The sequence below is a fragment of the Convolutriloba macropyga genome, chromosome 11 (assembly GCF_964194025.1).
Source record: "Convolutriloba macropyga chromosome 11, txConMacr16.3, whole genome shotgun sequence".
Classification (NCBI taxonomy): domain Eukaryota; kingdom Metazoa; phylum Xenacoelomorpha; order Acoela; family Convolutidae; genus Convolutriloba; species Convolutriloba macropyga.
In genome coordinates this window covers 39,321,459-39,334,130 of record NC_134478.1, presented here as the reverse complement: position 1 = coordinate 39,334,130, position 12,672 = coordinate 39,321,459, and the positions used below count along the sequence as shown (strand labels likewise).

General features: G+C 40.5%; 1 protein-coding gene across 6 annotated transcripts in view; it reads left to right on the top strand.

Moving 5' to 3' along the window:
- The window catches only part of LOC142349624 (5-hydroxytryptamine receptor 1F-like), a 166,626-nt gene that overhangs the window by 137,732 nt on the left and 16,222 nt on the right, over nt 1–12,672 (top strand). The window lies entirely within an intron of this gene.

Genomic DNA, 12,672 nt, shown 5'->3' with positions numbered 1-12,672 from the left:
TCCGGCCCGGAAGAAGAAGTTGGGAAAACTGGTACAAGTTTTACAAGCGGGCGGACGAGTGAACCGGTCGACGTACGTAAAACGGCGGAGCGCGCGACGCTATCGGAGCCGTAACGGAGTTCCACAATCCGAGCGGTTGGGTAGTAACCCCTAGGGTTAGTTTCCTCAACTATCCAAACCAAGTCACCGGTCTTAAGGTGTTGCTCGGCAGGCGTCTGCCACTTAGAGCGTCGGTTCAGCGTCGATACGTACTCTTTGATCCAACGGGACCAGATCGCATTAGCGTACAACTGCTCACGGGCGTAACGTTTACGATGGTCGGACTCATTGTTGCCGACAACAGACGGAATACCTGTAGAGTGTTCTCCTAAAAGAAAGTGGTTGGGCGTTAAAGCGTTCAAATCGCACGGATCGGCGCTTACGGGTGTTAAAGGACGCGAATTGAGAGCATTCTCCACGAGACAAAAGGTAGTATGCAGTACCTCATCCGTGAGGCGACTCGTGCCAAGAATAGTATACAACACGCGTTTGAAGCTGCGTACCAACCTCTCCCAGATACCCCCTGGATGTGGTGCGCTGGGTGGACTGAACCTCAACTTTATACCTTTGTGAGCGAGCTCAGCTGCAATGTTGACAACGTTCCACTTTTCAATACTTTCTCGGAGTTGTTTCTCCGCTCCAATAAAGTTAGTGCCATTGTCTCACCAAATCATGGCAGGTGTACCCCTACGTGACACAAACCGCTCAACTCCCATAACACAAGAACTGGTGTCCATGGATGTAACTATCTCGACATGGACAGCGCGAGTAGTGAGACAGGTGAAGAGGAACCCCCACCTTTTCTCAGTAGTACGGCGGACAGTAAAATAGAATGGCCCAAAGTAGTCAACGCCAGTGTTCGTGAAGGGAGGAGACTGGTAAGCGAGTCTCTCCTTAGGTAAGTCAGACAGGATTGGTTGCATAGTTACAGCTTGGAATTCGCGGCATCTCAGGCAGTGTGCAGCACTGTATAGTGTTCCTGCACAATTGATCTTAGGTATTCAACGCCCTGATGATAATGCTTTACGTGCTGTGTTCAAGGAACAGTTTTACAAACGGATGACGGGCATCTAAGATGATTGGGTACTTTACGTTAAACCCAACTTCAATTAACCGCTTGATGCGGCCCGAGGAACGGATTAGCCCATTTGGACTAATAAACGGTGAATGTGGAGCAATTCGGCTACTCCGTTTAACGAATTTATTGCCAAGAAGATCTTTTCTTTCGGCTTCAAATGACTCTCCTTGCACCAAATACTGTAGATGACGCTCGGCTTCGTCAAGCTCAGTAGGGTCGGTAATGCTACCATCGGGGTTACGGTAGCCGGCATGTTTCGGCAAAAGCCGGAGAACGTATGCGGCAATGCGCAAGTACTTTTGATAAGAACTAAACTTATCAAATGGGAATAACGACGGAACGGGAAATGTCCGTTTTTTAACGGATGTAGCGAGAGAAACAGTGTCTTCTATAATGACTGCTTGGTTGACGCCAAGTTTGATGTTATTAATGACGTCTTTGTTCGCACGAAAGGGAACCTTGAGTTAGTTAAGAAATGTGGACCATTGACCCAACTGCTTAGTTGCAAAACCTCAGCGGACATTCCACGCGTGCCAGCGTCAGCTGGATTATCCTTAGTTTCGACGTGGTTCCATTGGTCAACGCTGGTATACTCCAAAATTTCACAAACGCGGTTTGCGACAAAGATTGGTTGCTTTTCATTTGAGTTAATCCATTGGAGAACGGTCGTGCTGTCTGTCCACATGAATACTTGGTCAACAGTTACAGTAAGTGCTTGTGTAATTTCCCTTTTCAGTCGAGCGGCAAGTAGAGCTGCTTGTAATTCGAGTTTTGGGACAGTCATTACTTTCATTGGCGCCACACGCGCTTTCCCTAAAACAAACGCAAGCTCTGTTTTTTCTTCGCCCGTAGGTGTTTTTACACGGGCTCGCAAGAATGCGACCGCACTGAAAATATCCTGCGAACTGTCACCGAACATATGCAACTCTATATTGTCAAAGGGTCCACTAAAGTAACTTCGGGGCATTTTGATGTTTTCAAGCTTTGGTAAGTCCGCACTGCAAACCAAAAATCTTTGAACCTTGTCCTGTGGGAGCTCGTCATCCCATTGTTGTCCTGTGGCACGCCAGATGTCTTTTAAGAGCAGTCGCGCACCGACGGTAAACGGTGCGACAAGACCAATGGGGTCAAAGACTTTCGAGACAAGACTTAGGACCAAGCGTTGCGTGAGGGATTTGGTGATAGCGCAGCTCGTACCCCGACTCACAACTAAAGTGTCATTAGTGTGGTCCCATTTCAGCCCAAGCACGTGCGATGAATCCTCTTGACATGAAACAATAACCTTGGGCTCAGTAGATTGAGGAGAACCATCAATTCGGTCAGCCAGATTTGGCACATTGCTTACGAACTTTGTAAGCTTGAACCCACCGAGATGGAGAAGATGTACCAATTCCTCCGATCTATTGATGGCTTTCTCAGGAGACTCCACTGAGTCAAGGTAATCGTCCATGTAAAAGTTTTCAAGGACTGCTTTTGCAGCTTCGGGGTAAAACTTGGCATTGTCTCTCGCAGTGCGTTGTAATGCATAGTTGGCGCATGTGGGCGAGTCTTTAGCCCCGAATATATATATGGCGCGTATATTGATACACTACAACGTTAGTTGTGGGGTCCTCCCGCCACAGAAAGCGAAGTGATGGTTGATCTGATGGTAATACACCAACCTGTAGAAACATTCCCTCGATGTCGGCAGAGACGGCATATGGATGTTGTCGGAAGCGAAGAAGTACGTAAATAAGATTTTGGAGCAGATCAGGGCCAGTGAGCAAAGATTTATTTAGTGAGGTGCCATGAAATTTTGCTGCTCCATTGAGCACCCTACGCACCTTACCCGGTTTGTTCGGCTTTAAAACCGGATGGTGGGTTAGGTACCACTCTTTATCGGACCGGTTCTCAACCTTGTGAGCGTCCGGAACCTCAATTACATACCCCTTATTTAGGTCTTCCGTAATGGTGCTAGTATACTTTTCTCTAAGGTCTTCATCCTTGGCCAATCGTTTTTCGAGAGATTTTAGTTGCACAAGGGAGGAGAAGTAATTATTTGGGAGCTTGGTGTTATCTGCTGCCCATAGCATTCCGACATCGTATCTCAGGCCATTGTGTATGGTGGTACTCTCAAGAATTTCGTGAGCCCTTGCCTCTGCTGCAGATCGTGGGTCTACCTGCTTATTCGCTCCGAATGATTCAATGTCGTACCTTGCCTTTACTTGACTTGCTAACTCCTTGTCATGTTCGATATTCACTTTAAAGCACGTTGAGTTTAAACACGAACTTGATGGTAACGGACCGCTTAAGACCCAACCTATGGGTAAGCGTACGGCAACAGGTGAACGCTTCTCATCGGCAGAGAAGTATTCTAACGGGCGGATGGCATGATAGAGATCTTGTCCGAGTATCATCTCAATGTCTTTATAGGAATATGTCACGGGGTCAAGGACCGCTAAGTGTGGGTAAGTCTCTTGCAGGGCCTGTACATTGATTATATCAGAACCGACGTTCAGACTCTCTTTAACGAAAAGGTTGATGGTAAATGGTTCGAAATCTTGATAATCTCTTGGTTTCACAGTAACTTCAACAACTCTAGTATCAACTACTTCTTCGGTATTAATACCCTTGACAGTTAACTTTAGTGCTTTACCGTACAAACCGAGTCTATCTGCGTGACTACCGGCCACCCAAGAGCTACTGCAGGCGGTATCACACAAAACTAAAGCCTTGGTATCTAACCCGGACGAATTGAACAACTGCAATTCAGTCAGCTGAAGAAGCCCCTTAACTTCAGTAACTGATGACATCGTTGTAGTCTCATTAGACGGCTGTTGACTAGTAGTTGCTTTACTTTGACCTGTGTTGCCCGAAGGCAGGATAGTATTGGTATTTGTTGACTGTTTTGCTGGAAAAACCCTATCTGCTCCATGCAATAGTGTTTTATGCGAACTATTGCACCCCTCTGCTCGGCACTTTCTTGGTTGAGGGCACTGGCGGATTGTGTGCTTCTCGCGTAAGCACGAAAAGCAAAATTTATTATCCCCCACCAACTTAGCTCTCTGGGTTGGAGTCTTTTCCTTGAAAACTCGACACTCCCATAGCCGGTGGTTACCTTTGCATACAATACAGCGAGAGTAAGTGTTTGTGGAAGAGGATGGCATTTGCTTCTTTGTTTCCCTTTGTTGTGAATTTGATGCAAACACTTGTGAGGCTGTTTTGGTCTTGGTTACTGAAGTGCCGTTATCTTCAGGCCTTGCCTTGGTTGCGCTTTGTTTCATAAGATCATGGGCCTCAGCCTTTTCTTTGAGCCAATCGTTAAAGTCAAGGAGGGTAGGCTTAACCCAGTGCTTCTTAACCGTAAAGAGCGACCATGACTCTTTCATGTTTGGTGGTAACTTCTGTACCGCTTGGTTAAGTAGGGAAGCGCTTTTCAAGTCAGCATCATATGATAGTGACTTGAAAACCCCAACGAGGCTGGATATGGCTGCAGAATAGTTAATGATGTTATCACTATTGTGCATTTTGAGAGGCGGAAAATTTCTTAGTTTATCCAAGTGTGCACTTACGACTGCCTGTGGCTAGCCAAATTTACGTTCTAAAGTCCTTAGTGCATCCTTGTACATTAAACCACAGTAAGCAAACACGGTGATTGCAATCTTTGCTTTACCAGTGACGAGGGTATGTCAATTTAACGTCATCAGTTAGCGATTGCGAGTCAATCGCGCTTTTGAATTGACCATACCACTCGTGCCATTGTAATGGATCGCCATTATACTGAGCAAGTTTCCATTCTGGCAAGGGGTCATTTTTCTTGCTGGTTGTTGCATCAGCTAATTCCCTAATCAATGACGCATTGTCCGGTATCGGAGGGGCAGGTGCAGACACCTGCGGACCACTCCAACTCAACGGAGTGGGCCCAACATAAGGGTATGTTGGCTGAAAAACCGGAGTGGCCAGACCAGGTACAATATTACTTGTAGTTGCTATCGGGTTTTCCTGATGTGTGCCGGATGGTGATTGCATATCAATCATAAGGGGTGAATTCAAATATATTTGTTGTGGAAAATTAGAAGCTGATGGTGCAATGTGTGCTTGTACATTTGGAGCAACATTATTTACGGTAGTAATGTCTTGTTTAATTAATGACGGTCTGTGCTGCGGAAAACGCCAATGACTCATATTTGGCACAAAACTTTGGCCAGGAGGGATATTGGGCATATTTGGAAAAGGAGGAGCAACAGAACGTACAACTTTGTGTACTCGGTTATTACTATTCTGAAAATTGTTGTTGACGAGAGGCTGGTTAATCAAAGGGGCGTGTGGGATGGGAGCAGTGAGGATAGGTGCGAAGACTGGGTTCGGAATGGGAAGGACCTTAGGATGAGCGGGTTAGGAGTTGTGCTGTTGAATGTTTGGACTTGGTGGGGGCGCTTGGGTGATGGGGAACGTTTATTGCGGGGGCTGGATGATTTGTTGTCGGAAAAGGAGGAAGAGTGGCGTTTGGCGCTCGGGGGACAAAATCAATTTGTTGTCGGGAGCATATTTGCTGGGCCGAATTATTCTTGGGCAGACTTGATGTTTCAGGTCCCCTGGATTGTGAAATTTGAAGTTGTGCGTTTGGAAATAACTCTGTTGCATTATTCTGATTTTCTTGCGGTGCGAACGGCTGTGGTGGAATGGGCTGTTGAATGGGTGGTGAAGAAGCCCCTGGGGCGTGTACAGAAGGCGGCTGACTATCCGCGGTTCCTTGATTAGTTATGCTTGGAAGCGCCATGCCTTGCTGGCCGGTTTGATCTATTTGCGCCCTTAAATGCGCCTGGTACAACGCCTGTGTGTTAGCAGCAGCCAAAAAATTTTCAGGTGGAGAATAATAGGGGTCGAGTTGCTGCAAGGTCTCAATGCTTAAAAAGTTATTGCCTCCACAATTTTTTGGAATGGAATGCCTTGAAATGTCAGTGTTGTGATCTTCCACTGCTTCGCCGTTATTGTGGCTAGGGCATTCTGGAGGGTCTTTCGTAACCTCTGGTTCACTAGTTTTCTCATTGTTAAAACTTAAGGCAAGTGAGGTGTTGATCCAATCCTGGAAAGTCTTTTCACTTCTCATTGAGCTCTTAGCACTTGCGGTGGTTTCAGATTGGCTACCTTTAGAAACGGCGTCCAACAATTCAAATTCTTGCAGAGTTGCCTCAGCCAACAGTTTCCTGTTGTTTTCCTCCAGTTCATCCAATTCCATTTGTTTTTTCTGTTTAGCAAGGCGAATGGCTGCCTCATTCTGTTTTTCAATTTCTTCGCGCTTCATTTTAGCAATTACGTAATCATGTTTACGCTGACTAGATGTTTTTGACGAGGTCATCAATGAGGGAAGTCCAGAACGAATGGAAGCCCTCGGTTCCTGAAACTCACTCACTTTATCATCAGCAGAGTTGATGTAGTTTCGTGATGAAGTGAGGATCTTGTCGTTCTTGGTTGTCATTGCCTCTAAGTAAGACTCTAGTGAAGGAACAAGTGCACTTGGATCATCCGTTTTTCCAGCAAACGCAATCAGGTCCTCATTTTTGTCTACAACGGTCGTAAATGCTTCGTTGCACTTTGTTACTAGGCGTTCAACTTTCACTCGCCTAAGTTTACTAATTATACAATGAAGGATATCGTCATGTATAGCATGCAATTCAGCCTCACGCTTTGACCTGGCAGCGTACAATTTTTTGACTTTTTGATCAAGACTATTAGACATCATGATGTTATTATTTCCAAAGACCAGCAATCCTACCACTGCACACGGTTATATTTTATATGCACACTCCAAACAAACCTAATACACGCAAAACGAACCCAACGCAAAAGACACCAAACACAGCACACTGTAGACAGTCTGTAAAACAAACCACCCAAAGAGCAAAGAAGGTCGTCGAGCACACTGTGCCCGACAAAAAAAGAAGTGGAGCGCTGAACGCTATGCGCTCAACGCGGAGGGAGGCAAAGGAAACACGAGAAGTCGAGCGAGCAACGCGTGACGAAACGGAGACGTTACGGACAGAAAGTCGAGCGAGCAACGCGCGACAGAACGGAAACTGGACGTGCGGGAAAACGAACGATACGGGACGGTGGGAATGAACGGGCGGGAAATGAGTTCGGAAAGAACTATGTTAGCAGACCACAGCAAAAACTCAAGCAAACAACCTAGCCGTAACTCCAGAACAAACTTAAGTCACACCCTAGGAAGAAGGAGAGAAGCTACTGCAAGACAATCTAATATAGTTCATAATGGGTCTATAACGACAAATTTAACGACAAACTATTTTACAGCAATGCAGTAGTACACTAAAAGGATGAAAAGGTCGAGAAATTTACTAGCCGTAACTCCAGAATAAACTTAAGTCACATCCAAGCAAAACCCAAACCAAAACAAACAATCAGCATACTAACGGTATTAAACAAACTACAGCAAAATTGAATAAATTACAATAGTGTATTTGTAGACTAAGATAGTTGGAAAAGTCAAGAAACAACCCAGCCGTAACTCGAGAATAAACTTAAGTCACACCCTAGAAAGCAACAAGACCAAACCAACTAGCAATCATACATGTACACACAAACATAGAGCAGCAAAATCAATATACTACAACAGGAAGGCTTGTAAATTAGTAAAGTTGAAGAGTCAAAGGACAATTCAGCCGTAACTCGAGAATAAATTTAAGTCACACCCTAGAAAGCTGTGATACCTAAACAACAAAACAGCATACTAGCATACTCAACATACTACAGCAAAAACAACAACATACTTCATCACATTTGACATACTACATCGAAAATTGGAAAAGTAGCGAAGAAAATGAAAGGTGAAGTTTTGGGAGAGCGAAGTTATTGAAAAAAAAACGGAACACGGAGAATTGTAATATTAAAGGACGAAAAGGATGCGGACGAAACGGTACATATAGGAGCGACGAGGAAAAAATTATAGGGATTCGATTTTCTCTGTTTCAATTTTTTTTGTTGTTGGCCGGAGGTTGTGAAAATTTTCACAACTTTTTATGTTTATTGAGTTTCACTCAATCTACGAACCTTCTTGTAGGAAAATTGATCTTTTTGACAAATTTGTCAAAATTTTATGCATTTGTCCAATTTTTTCCAAGTTTTGGTCAATTTTTTTGCAAATTCTTGATTACGGAACGGTAATCCAGTCAACTGGACGGTTTTAAACTCAAAAGTTCGATTTATCAATATTCAATATTGATATTCTATGTTTTTTTTGATTTGCATCAAAATTGACCAAAAATTTTTAAAAATTGGACAAATTAGCATAATTTTCTCTCAATTTTCTCTTTATCAGAGGTTATTCTTTGATATACGAACCGATTATATCATTTTTCTCGAATTTTTGGTAAATCTACCAAAAATTTTCAAAATCGATTTTTTTCCAACTCAGAAGTTACTTTGGGGGTGTTATTGGTAACCTTTAATCTAAATTGATGACCAAAAAGTTTTTGCTATCTATCACCATCAGAAAAATTGCGAGGGGTTAAGCTTGCCGTCTAGGTGATTAAATCTAACTAAGTCATACTAATTAGCAAAAACAAATTTATTAATGTTCTGTCTAACAGTTTTCACAACTTTTTATGTTTATTGAGTTTCACTCAATCTACGAACCTTCTTGTAGGAAAATTGATCTTTTTGACAAATTTGTCAAAATTTTATGCATTTAACCAATTTTTTCCAAGTTTTGGTCAATTTTTTTGCAAATTCTTGATTACGGAACGGTAATCCAGTCAACTGGACGGTTTTAAACTCAAAAGTACGGTTTATCAATATTCAATATTGATATTCTATGTTTTTTTGATTTGCATCAAAATTGACCAAAAATTTTTAAAAATTGGACAAATTAGCATAATTTTCTCTCAATTTTCTCTTTATCAGAGGTTATTCTTTGATATACGAACCGACTATATCATTTTTATCGAACTTTTGGTAAATCTACCAAAAATTTTCAAAATCGATTTCTTTTCCAACTCAGAAGTTACTTTGTGGGTGTTATTGGTAACCTTTAATCTAAATTGATGACCAAAAAGTGTTTGCTATCTATCACCATCAGAAAAATTGCGAGGGGTTAAGCTTGCCGTCTAGGTGATTAAATCTAACTAAGTCATACAAATCAGCAAAAACAAATTTATTAATGTTCTGTCTAACAGTTTTGGCGTCCTCTTCCTTTGAGGTTCTGTCTCTGAGCCGTGGTTCCAATTTCATAAAAAATTTTATCCTTGGTCGAATCACTGGCAATGTGTTGTTTTGCGCGGTGGATGTGGACAACCTGAGTGCTCGTCTGGCCTATTCTCTCAATCCACTAGTTCGTCACATTCGAACCTCGCATGGATACACTGGTCATCATTGCATCTGAACTGATTCGTCGCACACTCCCTTCCCGGCTCGCTTCCCATCACTGCGAGTAACAAGAGCAACAGCATGCTCTTTCGTAATCATCTCAATTGCAAAACTCAAAATTAGTACGGTAACAAGCTGGTTGAGACTATCAATAACTCCACCTCAATCCGATTAGTGAACAACACCGAGATGGACCAATATTAACCAATATTAATTCCCGGGTCGCGGCACCAATGTTAACTCTGTCGGAAAATAACAGAAGTTCGGAAGATTCAATTCTACTCTTTTTTAGACTATAAGAATACGTGCAAAGCATAACAACGTGTAAGCCTATAAGCTACGTTTTATCATTAAGGTGTACAAAGCAACGTATTAGTATTATCAACGATCAAGACAACAAGTGACACTTAGGCGGCAAGGTTTTTTCGATGCTCTTTTACTGGTTTTTTGTCTGATGTTATTGACGTAAAAAACAGTTCGTATTCAATCGGCAATTGTCTAGAAAACCTAAAAATATTAAGCCGAAAACCACCTCAATCGGTACATATCATGGTTATATTTACTTAAAATTAGGTTAATTGAACTTTTTCGGAACTTTCTACGTATATTAGAACGTATTTAAATCTTATTTTAAAGTTTAGAAATACTCGATTATGGTTGGATGAAATTCGTTCATTTACTGCGTAACAAGCATTATATGCATCTTAAGTTATCTGCTTCTTACTTAAAGGAATTTGTTACCCGTCGTATCGCATGTTTTAGAATTTATATTGAACAAACAATGTGCTTTTAAACCTTGGTATCAGAACAGAAGAAATTTGAAAAAAGACAGGCCAGTTTGTACTATAAAACTTAACGGTAGATCTAAGTTTTTGTGTTGCTCGGTAGGAAGGCTGAGCAAGAAAGGAACCCACATTCTTTTCTTTCGCCCCAATCTGAACAATATAAGACGAGATTGATATTAGAACCAATATTTTTTGTGATATTGTAATTGATAAAACTCTTGAAAAACTTGGTTCCTCACAAAAATTTAAACATTTTTTTTGTTCTTGAATTATTTTCGACTCAATTGTTGTTCCGAAAAACTAAAAGCAGTAGAAAACGAAGTATAAATAGAACAAAAATTTCCCCTCTCCAAATGATCCCATGAAAACAAACCACAAAGAAATAGGAACGCTTGAGAATGGACCATAATCAAAGTGAAATTGCAAATTAAATCACCAAAAGATAATACAAAAAACCAAACATTCAATTTCATTGAAAAATAATAAGTGACAAACACACACACACACACACGCGCGTGCGCTCACCCCCACACACGAACACACACACGCACACGCACACACACACAAACTTTTTTTATAGCTCACACACACGCAACCTATCCTCTGCATAATCGTGATCACATCTTGATTTTGTGTCTTGCATCTGTGGCTGCAAGTGGAAAATATATTATTATCTTTTAGGCAAGTAGGGAAGAAAAAGAATACGTACATTTGTATAAAAAATGAAGAAACACACATATAAAATGTAGGTCTGTGTCACTATCAGATTAACAGATGAGTTGGTACCTTCTACCTTATCAATTGTATGAACAATGATCTAATGCACTTTCACTCAATTCTACAACTGGTACAGAGTGAATTCAAAACAGTTCACGTAATCAATAGTGCTGGCAAGAATAATTCAAGTTCTACATGATGCGATTTATTAATGGTAAAATGGTCCTAATTAATTTGAAATCCTAATTTTGAAGAACGTAGTTGAAGATTTTTACGTAATTCGGTAGACTATAGCTTGAACCTGTTCTATTAAGAAAAGGTCTAATAGTGCATATATCACGTGCCAGGTTCTTACTTGAATTTTTTTGTTTTGTAAAAGTGATATCCGGGGGATCTGCGAGAAACGACTGGGAAACTCACACAAAAAAGGCGAAAACGGTCTTTTGTCGACATGAGCAAATAAGGAAATTTGTTTAATAATAATTTATATATATATATATATATATATATATATATATATATATATATATATATATATCGAGGAGATTATATCTGACATATTTAAAAGTACACAACATAGAAAAGAAATTTTGGCCATATACTATTCACCGAGTTCATAAAAAAATACCAGTCATGTTTTGTCCGATTTGAAATAAAAAACTAAAACATTACAAGTGTCCACCAGATTTCACTTTTCCTAATTTAATACACTGTGCGTGTGAAACAAATGCTCGAACTTCGCGGACGAAAATGCCCTATATGGAAAATCCGGTCAGTTTTTCTCACTTTTTAACTAGAAGTTGAAAAGTGGAAACTACTATTTACCGCAAAGTATATTTGACGGAAACGCATTACACAAAGAATTGTGCGGCAGATTAGTTGCAGTATATTCCTTCATGGTTCTTTCATGGTAACAAGGTTAAAACATTAAATGAAAAAATATGGGGCAAAAGATTAAAAGGATTAATATTTTAAGAATTGTCCTTACACCCGAACGGAAATACTTTTCACATTTACGTGATCCTATTTTGCATTTTAAGGCTCTCAAGTTTTTGTGGAAACCCCTTTCACAAAGTTGAAGCACTTTGCGCATTCAATGTAAGTCAGCACCTGGAAGAGCCAACCACTTCCTTTGGAAGTAGATTTTTTTTCGGAACGTGTAGACGCTCGTAATGAAAACAAAAAACTGAAGTAAACCTTGATTCTACATAAATTAAGTCACATAAAATTGTTTGATTATGTCGAGCGGCCCATAACATTGGAGCAAATTTCAACGGCTGCAAAAATTGTTCTCACAAGGAAACAGAAGCAACCATAATTTTTAAAAAAACTATTAATGAATGTTGTTGGTAGCGTTCAGTCTAATGTTTGAAATGTTTATTAAGGGTATTAAACATATATATAATTTATAATTATAATAAATTATACATTTTAAATTATATAATACACATATATAATTTATAAATATATATAATACTACAAATAGGAATTTTAAACATTAAACTGAACGCTACCAACAACAATCATTAATATTTTTTAAAATTATGATTGCTTCTGTTTCCACTGAAGACAGATTTTGAAGCAGTTTAATATTGCTTCTAGGGCTGCTTGACATAGCCAAAAAATTTTTAATTTCAATATATCTTTCTCGTACACAAGGTGTAACAGTGAGAACAACTAAATTTTAAATTA